A 12,336-nucleotide genomic window follows, 5' to 3' on the forward strand; every position below is an offset into this window, starting at 1 on the left:
CCCGACTGGGAGATGAGACTCCCGTGAGAGATGGGCTGATTACAAAATGGGCTGATTGGCTCTGGGTTGCCTTGAATGGAATGCAGGGTAGAAGCACTGTGCGGTCTTCTCCCGCAGTATTGCCCTCCTGCTGGGGATCCAGGATCCAGTATAAAATGGCACCCTTAATTTTGGGGATCTGTCTTTGCCTTCAGCTGCTTATTTGCTGCTTATTTGGCTCTAGAAATGCATGCTTTCCCGGCCCTGTTCCTCCGAGGTCTCCACCCTAAAGCCAGTCACCCAGTTAAGAAACTGGCAAATGAAAAATCTTACAAGTGCTGAATCTTCTGTCTGTCTGTATTCATATGTGTTGTGTGTGTGTGTGTGTGATGTTTGTATTAAAGAGCTCTGGTTAATTGGCTTAGAAATATAAGCATTTAAATTAAATATTTTATCAGAAAAATAGAAACCGTAATACCTTTTTGTTCACATGACTTTAGTAGTCTTTTGGAAATAAAGACGGTTTTTTTGTTTTTTCTTTGAGATGGAGTCTCGCTCTCTCACGAGGCTGGAGGCAGTGGCGCAGTCTCGGCTCACTGCAAGCTCCGCCTCCCGGGTTCAAGTGATTCTCCTGCCTCAGCCTCCCAAGTTGCTGGGGCTACAGGCGCCCGCCACCACGCCCGGCTAGTTTTTTTGTATTTTTAGTAGAGACGGGGTTTCACCGTGTTAGCCAGGATGGTCTCGAGCTCTTGACCTCATGATCCACCCACCTCGGCCTTCCAAAGTGCTGGGATAACAGGCATGAGCCACTGCACCCGACCTGGGAAATACAGTTTTAAAGATTACTGGTAAAATAAAATGTCTTGAAAATGTAGACATTTGGTCTAAAATAAGGTCAGGTATCAGATTTGCTAAATGCTTTAAGGTCAAACTGTTTCTTTGACTTTTGAGAATCGTTCAATTTCCCTACTTTGGAGCATTAGATGATAGGTAAGGCCTGGGGACATGTGGAGAGCCATGCCCGCCAGCTATGCTAAGAATCAGACCTTATCTTCATTTCTGATTGATGTCCTAGGCTCCACCCCAGTACATAATTAAAATCGCTTACTTACCAAGTTTTTCACTAAAAATAAAAGTTGCTAAGATTTAACATTGCAATATGTAGTTGAGACTACTGGAGAATGAGTTTTACATACTAGTGTGTAGGGAATGTGTTTTTGGTAAAAGATGATCAGAAGGCATGGGAATATGGCTTTTGTTAAAGGGAATGTAATTTTGTCTACTTCAGAGGGTTTTAAAGATTGTCTTAACCTAAAAGAGTAATGGAACAAAACTGAAGGTTTAAGCAAAGGGAAAGGGGTTTGTAAAGGGTTGATCTTGTAAAAAATTCTGTGGGTATAAACAAGTTGGCTAAGATTTAAAAGAAATTGGCTGGGCGCGGTGGCTCACGCCTGTAATCCCAGCATTTTGGGAGGCTGAGGAGTGGGGATCCCTTGAGGTCAGGAATTCAAGACCAGCCTGGCCAACATGGTGAAACCCCAACTCTACTGAAAAAATACAAAAATTAGCCGGGCCTGTGGCAGGTGCCTGTAATCCCAGCTACTCAGAAGGCTGAGGCAGGAGAATTGCTTGAACACAGGAGGTGGAGGTTGTAGTGAGTCGAGATTGTGCTCAAGCATGGGCAACAGAGTGAGACCATGTCTCAAAAAAAAAAAAAAAAAAAAGATTTAAAAGAAATTTTAGCTTTTTTTTTTTCTTCTTTGAAATGGAGTTTTGCTCTTGTTGCCCAGGCTGGAGTGCAATGGCATGATCTCGGCTCACCACAACCTCTGCCTCCTGGGTTCAAGTGATTCTCCTGCCTCAGCTGCCCAAGTAGCTGGGATTACAGGCATGCACCACCACACCTGGCTAATTTTTTATTTGTAGTAGAGAAGGGGTTTCTCCATGTTGGTCAGGCTGCTCTCGAACTCCCCACCTCAGGTGATCCGCCCGCCTCAGCCTCCCAAAGTGCTAGGATTACGGGTGTGAGCCACCGCATCCAGTTTTTTTTTTTTTTTTTTTTTTTTTGAGACAGAGTCTCACTTTGTCGCCCAGGCTGGTGTGCAGTGGCACGATCTTGGCTCACTGCAACCTCTGCCTCCCAGGTTCAAGCCATTCTCCTTACCTCAGCCTCCCGAGTAGCTGGGATTACAGACGCATGCCACCCTTAGGTTAAAGCATTAAAATCATACTGATGTGGGGCCAGAATCTGGGCCTGTGCGTCCGAATAACAGGGTTTTCTTAGAAAACTGATCTGCTGTTGGATGGAAAATTTTACAATTGGAGTTCTAAAAAGTTTATAAAAATCTTACCTTATGGTCAGACTAATTACAACTGGATAGAGATATAAAATTTTATTTAAAAAACTAGTTTTAACATTAAAGATGCACTAATGCAAGCCTGAAATTTGGTTTTCTCTTTTGAAGACGATTTTTATGTAATGTTAAAAGATAATGAAAGTGGTTTTGTTTTCTCCTTTGGGTAAGTGGCAGGAAAAAAAAGGAGGAGAGAGAAAAGAGACAGATTCAGGTGGCTTCATGCTATCTTCATTGAGCCTTGTTTGGAAAGCTAAGTCTCCTCTATCAGAGTAAAGGCTTTCTTTTTTAGAAAAATTTTTTGGAGTTATCATTTTGGCTAAGTGAATGACTTATGGTGACCTGGGATTCTATTTTGTGATATCCAGTGTTTTAAACCTTTGATATTTGACAAACTTTCCAAAATCAAATTATAAATTATGTCTCTTTCTAACCTAATATTTTAGATGTTAGGTCCTCTAAAGTCCAAAAATGACATTTGGCTTATTTGACATAAAAATCATGCAGGAAGCATTGTCAAGTATGAAATGGTGTTTGGCTTTCTTTGGGCTATATTTGTGTAAATGTATTATTGGCATATGTTCCAAAATTATGTAAAACTCCTAAAATTCTAATATGACTTTGTATATGTTAGCAGTAATAATTATAATTATGTTAAACGGCTGTGTGCCACAGAGGTAACACATTTCTTTGTTGATCATGTCTTTAATTGTGGCTACCCTGTAATGTTTTTGTCATCCACAGATGATTGTTGTCTCATTTTGGTCCTCCTAAAAGTTGGTTTTATAATCAGCTGTAAAATTTAACAGGTGCTCTTAAATGCAGATTTCTGCTTAATAACTCTGGAGATTGTGACTTTAGAATAGACGGAAAACTTTTGAAAGAGAGAATGGTGTTTGGTTTTCTTTGGACTGTATTTGTATAAATATGTTATTAGTATGTGTTCCAAAAATTATGGGAAACTTCTATAATTCTGATATGATTTAGTGTACATTATTAATAATTATAATTGTTATGTAAAATTGTTGTATGCCACAGAAGCGGAAGAACCAAAATTCCTAGTCAATTGTAGCTTTAATAGTGGCTATAGACTTTTGTCATCCACAGACATTTTGTCTTGCTTTGGTCCTTTTCAAAAGGCAATTTATAATCAGATATAAGACTCTGAGTGCAGGTCTCAGATAACTTTAAAAATTGTGCTATTGGAATAGAGGAAAAAAGGAAACTTCTAGGACTCTCATGGAGAGCTGGTATGTTAAACATTGCTAATCCTTTTGTTTTCAGAGTAAAGATTACTTGTTTCTTTAGAGCTATTTGCAAGTTTTAACAAGTGAGTAAAATACACTCCTGTGGAAAATTTTGGAGCATATTTGTTTCTCTCTACCTGATTGCTCTAGAATTTGGAAACCATTTGTGTGTATTCTCAATTTATGGCAGTATGGTTAATTACATAAGTGCAATAAGAATCTGTTTTCTTTTGTCACAGGACACCATTGGAGAAACTGGTCATTTTACCAAGGATTTGACTGGAATGGCATGCTTCCTTTAAAGAATGAAAGTTGACTTTTAGAGCCAATTAAAGCCCTTTGGGGAAGCTGGCCTCATACCTTGTCCACACAGAGTTCCTGTACAAGGTTCCTGACCTGTGGTAAGTAAAGAATGTCACTTTCTAACAGGCCCAGGAACCCCAAGTTATCTTGGGACCTCAAGAGGAGAGGATTTTGCTCAACTCATAGGTATTTGAGGGTACAAACCCATGGCTGGGCTTAGCTTTTAAAAACTTTTATCTGAGATTCTTCATGGAACAGAGTTCTATCAAAGCCAATTTAAAAAGCCTAAGTGAAAAATAATTATTCTTGCTGCACTTTATGCAAATAATCAGGCCAAGTAGAGTAAGACTAAAATTTATTTTGTAAACTGTAAATCAGTTCTATCATGACTTGCTTTTAAAAAAAATGGGGACTGAAATCCCAGCACTTTGGGAGGCCCAGGTGGGTGGATTGCTTGAGGTTGGGAGTTCAAGACCAGCCTGGACAACATGGTGAAACCCTGTCTCTATTAAAAAAATACAAAAATTAGCCAGGTGTAGTGGTGTGCACCTGTGGTCCCAGTTACTTGGGAAGCTGAGGCACGAGAATTGCTTGAACCTGGGAGGCAGAGGCTGCAGCGAGCTGAGATTACACCACTGCACTCCAGCCTGGGTGACAGAGCAAGACTCTGTCTCAAAACAAACAAACGAACAAACAGAAAAACCAGAAACAACAACAACAACAAAAAGATTGTTGTGGGAGGAGTAAGGCTACCAGGTACCCAGACGGATGCATGTCTGGACAAGAAGCCCCTCCTAATGTAACTGCCCAAGGGGTTCACCTTGTCCACTGCCTAGTGGCAAAATTATGCTCCAAAAGAAAACTATAGTATACTGTTGTTAGCTGTTCTTGAGGTTTTTTCCTGCAGTTTAGACTAAACTCTAAATTCCTTGTGGGTTAGAAGTCCCCAAGCTAATGCTTTCAAATCTTTGCTTTTAAAATTGGGAATTGTACTCCTAATTGTAGAACTCGTAATGTACCTTATAGTAGGCTGTTCACTTAAACACTGTAGTAAAACTATAGATGAGAGCAGTAATGTTTTTCCCACACAAGCCTTGGAAGCCAAGCCAGGCCTGCATGAGTACACTCAGACAGTTAGAAAGCGGTTCCACTCTTCTCACCTTGGGGTTCACTCCCATTCCCACAATGTCCCTTGTCAGCAGGAAGAAGCCAGAGCGATTGACAGCCTTTTCCTATCTTCATAGCCTACACCTTAAGATTAAGGTGTTACAAAATCCAAAGGGCGGGATTGAGACCGCCTTTGCAAAATTATGACTGAGACAATCAAAGAGATCGAACTTAACTGACTCCATCTTGCTTCTAACCTCCAAGCTGTCTTTTTCATTTCTGGGCATAGGCTGATCTAACTCTGGGAGAAACTTACTTTGTAGTTTATAGTTTAAACAAAAATGGTAACAGCCCTTTCCCAAAGCAGACCTCCTTCTTGCCTGGGGACTAGACTAACATTAGCCAAAGGATTAGAAATTATGATTTAGGAATCTTGCAGTTGGAGGCCTCAAGATTCTGACCCTCCCTAGACTGCTCCTGAGATCAGTGCTTGGGATATTTTGCAGACCCTGCACTTGATGGATCAGCAGGCACCACTCAGATCAGTAATTTGTCTCCTCTGATCTTGTGGGCCCCACCCAGGAACTGACTCAGTGCAAGAAGACGGGTTCGACTCCCTATGATTTCATCCCTGACCAATCACCACTCCTGGCCCACTGGCTACCCCCGCCCCCCACCCACCAAGTTATCCTTAAAAACTCTGCTCCTCAAATGCTCATGGAGACTGATTTGAGTAATAATAAAACTCCGGTCTCCTGCACAGTTGGTTCTGTGTGAATTAACTCTTTCTCTGTTACAATTCGCCTGTCTTGATGAATTGGCTCTGTCTAGGCGTGGACAAGGTGAAGCCCTTGGGCAGTTACATTAGGAGGGGCTTCTTGTCCAGACATGCATCCGTCTGGGTACCTGGCGGCCTTAGTCCCCCCGGAACAATCTTTTTGTTGTTGTTGTCGTTTCTGGGTTTTTTTTGTTTTTGTTTTTGTTTTTGAGACAGAGTCTTGTTCTGTCACCCAGGCTGGAGTACAGTGGCGCAATCTCAGCTCACTGCAGCCTCTGCCTCCCAGGTTCAAGCAATTCTCATGCCTCAGCCTCCCAAGTAACTGGGACCACAGGTGCACACCACCATGCCTGGCAATTTTTGTATTTTTTATTACAGACAGGGTTTCACCATGTTGTCCAGGCTGATCTTGAACTCCTGACCTCAAGTGATCCACTCACCTGGGCCTCCCAAAGTGCTGGGATTACAGGCATGAGCCATTGAGCCCGGCCCCTCCACAATCTTTAGAATGTACCAGAGCTTGTGTGACTCTAGGTGGAAAAAAATCCATGGCTCTTTGTAATCAATACAGGTGACCTGTGACATTGTGACATTAACACCTTTTTTTTTTTTTTTTTGGGGATGGAGTTTCGCTCTTGTTGCCCACGCTGGAGTGCAATGGCACAATGTTGGCTCACCGCAACCTCTGCCTCCCGGGTTCAAGCGATTCTTCTACCTCAGCCTCCTGAGTAGCTGGGATTACAGGCATGTGCCACCACGCCCGGCTAATTTTGTATTTGTAGTAGAGACGGGGTTTCTCCATGTTGGTCAGGCTGGTCTCAAACTTCCGACCTCAGGTGATCTGCCCGCCTTGGCCTCCCAAAGTGCTGGGATTACAGGCATGAGCCACCATGCCCAGCCTCACATTAACACCTTTTTTTCAAGCTTTTTTGATTATGGCTTTTAGTAAGCAATACCTTTTGTCATAATCTAGTACACACATACAGTCATACATAACATAGCAACGTATGTAACAAACATCACAAAACAGTACTTACCTTTACTCTGCAATACACTGATATTTTCTGTCTATTCTTTTCCATACGATTCTATCTTTAAATGTTAATCATGACTCACTAAATAGATTTCACGATCCATTGAGAGGTTGTGACCTGCAGTTTGGAAAGCACTGCGTGAGCAGACATAATCATGGCTTTAATGAATGGCAAACTACTTGGGAGTTGTTTATAATCTTGCTGAGGTGGGCATTTGACCCATGCTGCAAGGAGGCTGAAGTTCAGGCACGTGTCATTCAGCTGATGAGTGACCTCAGCTTCCCCCAGCTCCCTGCCCTGTGAGTTGTCTGTTTTCTTCCCATGGTGGATTCAGGCATTGGCATGGCGGGGTGGGCTTCTGGTCCTTCCAACTCTAGGACCCATGCACATGTTCCCACTGTTCGTTAGAGACCTTCCTTATTTTTGACTTTGCCAGGCCCTCACTGAGCGACCTCAAGCAAGTCATTTCCTATCTGAGGTTCTCAGATATAAAATAGGAAGAAGGGTGGATTGAACTAGTCTGCGCTTCTCACAATACGGGGGGAGGCAGTTTGCAGCAACAGGATGTGTATAATATGTATTTTTTTTCTGGAAGATTTGGAGAAAATAAATTTTTGTATTAAAACAACTATAATTATAGAGCAGACTACAAAAAGCACATGCTTTTTAATGATACTTTTTTCTTGTGGTAAAATATACGTAACATAAAATTTATCATGCTAAGCACTTAAAAATGTGTAATTCATTGGTATTGAGTACATTCACATTGTTGTGCACCTATGACCACCATCCATCTCCGCAACTTTTTCATCTTCCCAAATAGAAACTACGTATCCCTTAAACACTAATTCCCCATCCCCCCTACCCGCCCCCGGCCCTCCTGCCAGATTGTCTTTACGTAAATGTCTCTAAAATTTGCCTATTCCAGGCATGTCATCTCAATGGAATCATACAATATTTGTCCCTTTGTGTCTGACTTATTTGACTTAATGTTTTCAAGCCTCACCCATGTTGAAACATGTATTAGAATTCTATTCCTTTTTTTTTTTTTTTTTTTTTTTTTAAGAAATAGGGTCTTGCTCTGTTGCCCAGGCTGGAGTGCAGTGGTGTGATCACAGCTCACTGTGGCCTTGTTCTCCTGAGCTCAAGTAGTCCTCCCACCTCAGCCTCCAGAGTAGCTGAGATTACAGGCATGAACCACCACATTGGGCCTTTTATTCTTTCTTAAGGCTGAGTAATATCCTGTAGTATAGATATACCACATTTTGTTTATCCATTCATCTGCTGAAGAGCATTTGGGCTTCCACCTTTTGGTCATTGTGAGTAATGCTGCTATGAAAATTGGTTTAGAAATACCTGCTTCAGGCCGTCGCACCTGTAATCCCAGTACTTCGGGAGGCCAAGGTGGGTGGATCACTTGAGCTCAGGAGTTTGAGATCAGCCTGGACAATATAGGGAGCCTCATCTCTACAAAAAATACAAAAATTAGATGGTGTGGTGGCATGGGTCTCTGGTCCCAGCTACTTAGGAGGCTGAGGTGGGAGGATCACTTAATCCCAGGAGGTCAAGGCTGCAGTGAGGCACTCCAGCCTGGACAATGGAGTGAGACCCTGTCTCAAAAAAAAAAAAAACTGTTTCAGCCCCTTTCACTTCTTTTGGGTATATAGATAGAAGTGAAATTGCTGGATTATATGGTAATTCTGTTTAACTTTTTGAGAAACTGTCATACTGTTTTCCATAGCTATTGTACCACTTTACAGTCCCACCAGAAATGCATTAGTTTCTATTTCTCCACACCCTTGCCAATACTTACCTTCTGTGTTTTTTGTTTTGTTTTTTGATAGCAGCCATCCTAATGGCTACGAAGCGGTATCCCATTATGGTTTTGAACTGTGCTTCCCTAATGACTAGTGGTGCTGAGAATCTTTCCATGTGCCTATTAGTTGTTTGTTCTTTTATTATTATTATTATTATTTCTTTTATATTGGTTGTTTGTATATTTGAGGGAAAATATCTATTCAAGCCATTTGCCCATTTTTGAATTGGCTTGTTTGGAATTTTTTGTCAGGTTCTGGGAATTCTTTATATATTCTGGATATTAGTCTCTTATAGACATCTGATTTGCAAATCTCCCATTCTGTGGGCTGTCTTTCACTCTCTTGATAGTGTCCTTTGATGCATACAGGTTTTTAATTTTGATCACATGTTTTAAGGTAAAACGGTGGTCTGAAAGCAGCTGGGGCCCCTGCTCCTAGGCTCTGCCTCCCTCCATCGTCCCCCAGGGTGCTATTCAGTCCTTGGAGGTGGTGAGGACTGCCAGGGCCTTCTGGCACAGTGATGGGATCAAGACTTGGCCTCATTCACCTCCTGGGCTTTGTGCTGTTTTCTGTCCACATGAAGGAGATTAGACAGGAGCCCCAGGGGAAGGAGAGGATCAGAAGTGTGGCTCAGCCACCCAGAGCCTGCCTAAACTCAGGACCTCCCCTTCACCTCTCACTCTCTGTTCTTCTCCAGCCATGCTCAGACCCTGCACCTTGCAGCACTGGCTAAAGAAGCCAGATCCTCCTACCACGTGCAGGAGGCATTCAGACCACTCTGAGGATAAGCAGAAAGGTGATACTGGCTTCCCTCTCCTGACATCTCCTTGCTTCCTTCTCACAGAACCTGAAACCCCTCTGCTAACCTTGCTTCTTTGGGTCAAATGTATGACCACTTGTCTGAAATGCCTTCAACAAAATCCAGACATCCGGTAGTGATTTAGACTGGATGGCTTCTCAGGAGCTTCCCGGTCTCATGTTTCCATTCTAAAGCAAGCATGGAGAAATTTCCTACCAAACAGTGTTCTTTGCCTTTGTTTTGCATTACCCGACTATGAGTTGAGTATTTTGTTTTCCAATATATTTTTCAGGAACAAAGAAGTGGCATTACAGCTGGGTGTATCCAGAGCTTTTCATATTCAGGGTCACTGTGTTCCTTTATTAGGATAATAGGTTGTCTGGGGAAACGCCAGGTAACCCTGGACTTTCCCAGTGAATACTTATTTGGGATCCTTTCAGAAGGCACCTGACACAATCAAGAGAGAGGGAAAGAAATAGAGGCAAAAAAAAAGTAACACAGATTGAGACTTATTCCCAGGAATATGGTCTTCCACTTGCAAGTCCTGGTTTTGTGGTAAAAGAGCCTTTAAAGATCCCTTTAAAGAGCAGAGTAGTGAGGTTGGAGAAAGTAATCATTGCAGATGAACTTAAGCCAATTGCTTATTCACAATGACTGTCTTTCATCAATCAATTTCAACACGCACTTTTTTTGTGACATTTTAACAGCTCTGAAATCAGGATTCATTTCCCATCAGTGGTGCCTCCTGATAAAATTGGCAGCATTTGTGGGTGTGTGTGTTAGTGGTAGGCAAAAATAGCGGCATGACTTCCAGCTGATAGATAGTGTCTGAAGTTGATTGAAATACAATCCTAGGTTCATTCAGTATCTGCAGGTACCTGAGAACTAGAAGGAACCCCACAATCTCAGCACCAGGTGGCACAGCACAGTGGAAGATTCAGGCTGAGCAAGCAGACAGATAAACAGTATAATGACCTAGCAAACCCCAGCAAGCTGCTCTTCCTCCTGAGTGGCTGGGACCACAGGCACATGCCACCGTGCCTGGCTTATTTTTGTATTTTTGGTAGAGATGGGGTTTCACCATGTTGCCCAGGCTGGTTTTGAACTCCTGGACTCAAGCAATCCACCTGCCTTGGCCTCCCAAAGTGCTGTACAGGCATGGGCCACCGTGCCCGGCTACAGCAAGCTACTCTTTTAGGAACTCTTAGGCACACCTTGCTTGAAAGTTCATGCATGGCTGATGTGACAGCTGTCTTGTGGCATGCTTCAGCTGAACTTCTAGTTGTATTCAAACCATTGACACTTCCCTAAAGTGTTTATCTGGGCTCATTCAGAGGAGTGGCCTCTTTGGGGTATACCATAGCTGTCACGCCAGAGAGAGGAAACCTTCTCACTAATTCACATATCTCTAATTCCACTCATTTCTCCAAAGAAACAGCATTCACTCTGCTAATTAGCAAGTCCTCTGGTGTTGATTAAAAATAACCTCAACTGAATCAAAGCTGTACTCTCCGGAATGTGTGTGTGAGTTTATGATTTGTCTTTCAAATGCTAACTAACCACCCCCACCAGGGGTATGGATTGAAACTAACGTTTTCATATCATGTTATCTATGTGAAGTATTTGAAAGCAAATTGCAAACAGCATAATAATAGCAAATGAGTACTTGTGACTTGGGACACATTTTTCAGCAATTAGCATTAAACACAGCTTTAAAAAGTGTAGATTTCAAACAACTTTGTTGGTGGTAAGAGTATTTTTCAAGTAAACTGTGTGAGGTGACTCAGAAGAGTGGCTGTAGTTGTGAAGATGCTCTTGCTGATTTTGAATACACTTATTTCTATGAAATATGAGTGGAGGCTGGGCACCATGGCTCATGCCTGTAATCCCTGCATTTTGGAAGGTCGAGGCAGGTGGATCACTTGAGCTCAGGAGTTAGAGACCAGTCTGGTCAACATGGTGAAACCTTGTTTCTACCAAAAAATACAAAAATTAGCTGGGCATGGTGCTGTGCTATAGTCCTAGCTATTTGGGAGGCTGAGGTGGGAGAATCTCTTGAACCTGAGAGGCGGAGGTTGCAGTGAGCTGAGATCACACCACTGTACTCCAGCCTGGGTGACAGAGTGAGACCCTGTCTTGAAAGAAAAGAAAAAGAAAAAAGAAAAGAAAAGAGAAAGAAGAAAGGAAAGAAAGAAAGAGAAGGAAGAGTGGAAAAGCTACTTTAAAATTAATATATTGAATATATTTAGGGGTTCTGAATATGTATGCCTAACTACATTAATGAATTAATGCTGTGAAGAGACTGTTTATTAGTTTATTTGCATTACTGGAAGTTATTAAGTTTTTGGACTCTCTCATTGGGAAAATAGTCCATAGGCTTATACACCTTTTATGTAAACATATTCAATAGGTTATGAGGTTTGCCAACTGTGTCCTTCAAGGCCTAGTATCCACAGAGTGTAGGCCAAAGTTCTCTGTTGGGGGATCTTTGTGGATGGACCCCTAGCCTGAGAGGAATGAGAGAGCCAAGTGCAAATTTCACCTCTTAGTAATTTTGCTTGGCCTTGAATGGAAACGTTTTAGCCTGAAACCTCCTGATGGTGATTTTGCTGTTGATTTGCCTGTTTTGTTTTCTTTTTTAAGGCTATTTCAGGGGAACTCAGCATGTCCTGGAGAGTGTATTAAACACACACCCTCTTTTTGTTTTGATTTTTTTGAAGCTATTTAAAACTTATTTTAAAGCTTTGGAACTCTCTTTTAAATGAAATCTTACATTCAGGATCTGTACCGTAGGTAAAAAAAGAAATCTTGCATAGTCGGGGGTGCCTGTAGTCCCAGGTACTTGGGAAGCTGAGCCGGGAAGGTTGCTTGATGCCAGGAGTTCGAGGCTGCAGTGTGCTGTGATCACACCCGTGAAT

General features: G+C 42.2%; 1 protein-coding gene across 3 annotated transcripts in view; it reads left to right on the forward strand.

Moving 5' to 3' along the window:
- Positions 1-12,336, forward strand: part of PAQR5 (progestin and adipoQ receptor family member 5) — a 105,018-nt gene that overhangs the window by 34,363 nt on the left and 58,319 nt on the right. For all 3 annotated transcript variants that reach the window (XM_004056407.5, XM_019011153.4, XM_019011154.4), the window contains exon 2: positions 3,820-3,981. The gene's annotated coding sequence lies outside the window, so the exon portion shown is untranslated. The remainder of the gene's footprint in view (positions 1-3,819; positions 3,982-12,336) is intronic.

The sequence above is a fragment of the Gorilla gorilla genome, chromosome 16 (genome assembly GCF_029281585.2).
Source record: "Gorilla gorilla gorilla isolate KB3781 chromosome 16, NHGRI_mGorGor1-v2.1_pri, whole genome shotgun sequence".
Classification (NCBI taxonomy): domain Eukaryota; kingdom Metazoa; phylum Chordata; class Mammalia; order Primates; family Hominidae; genus Gorilla; species Gorilla gorilla.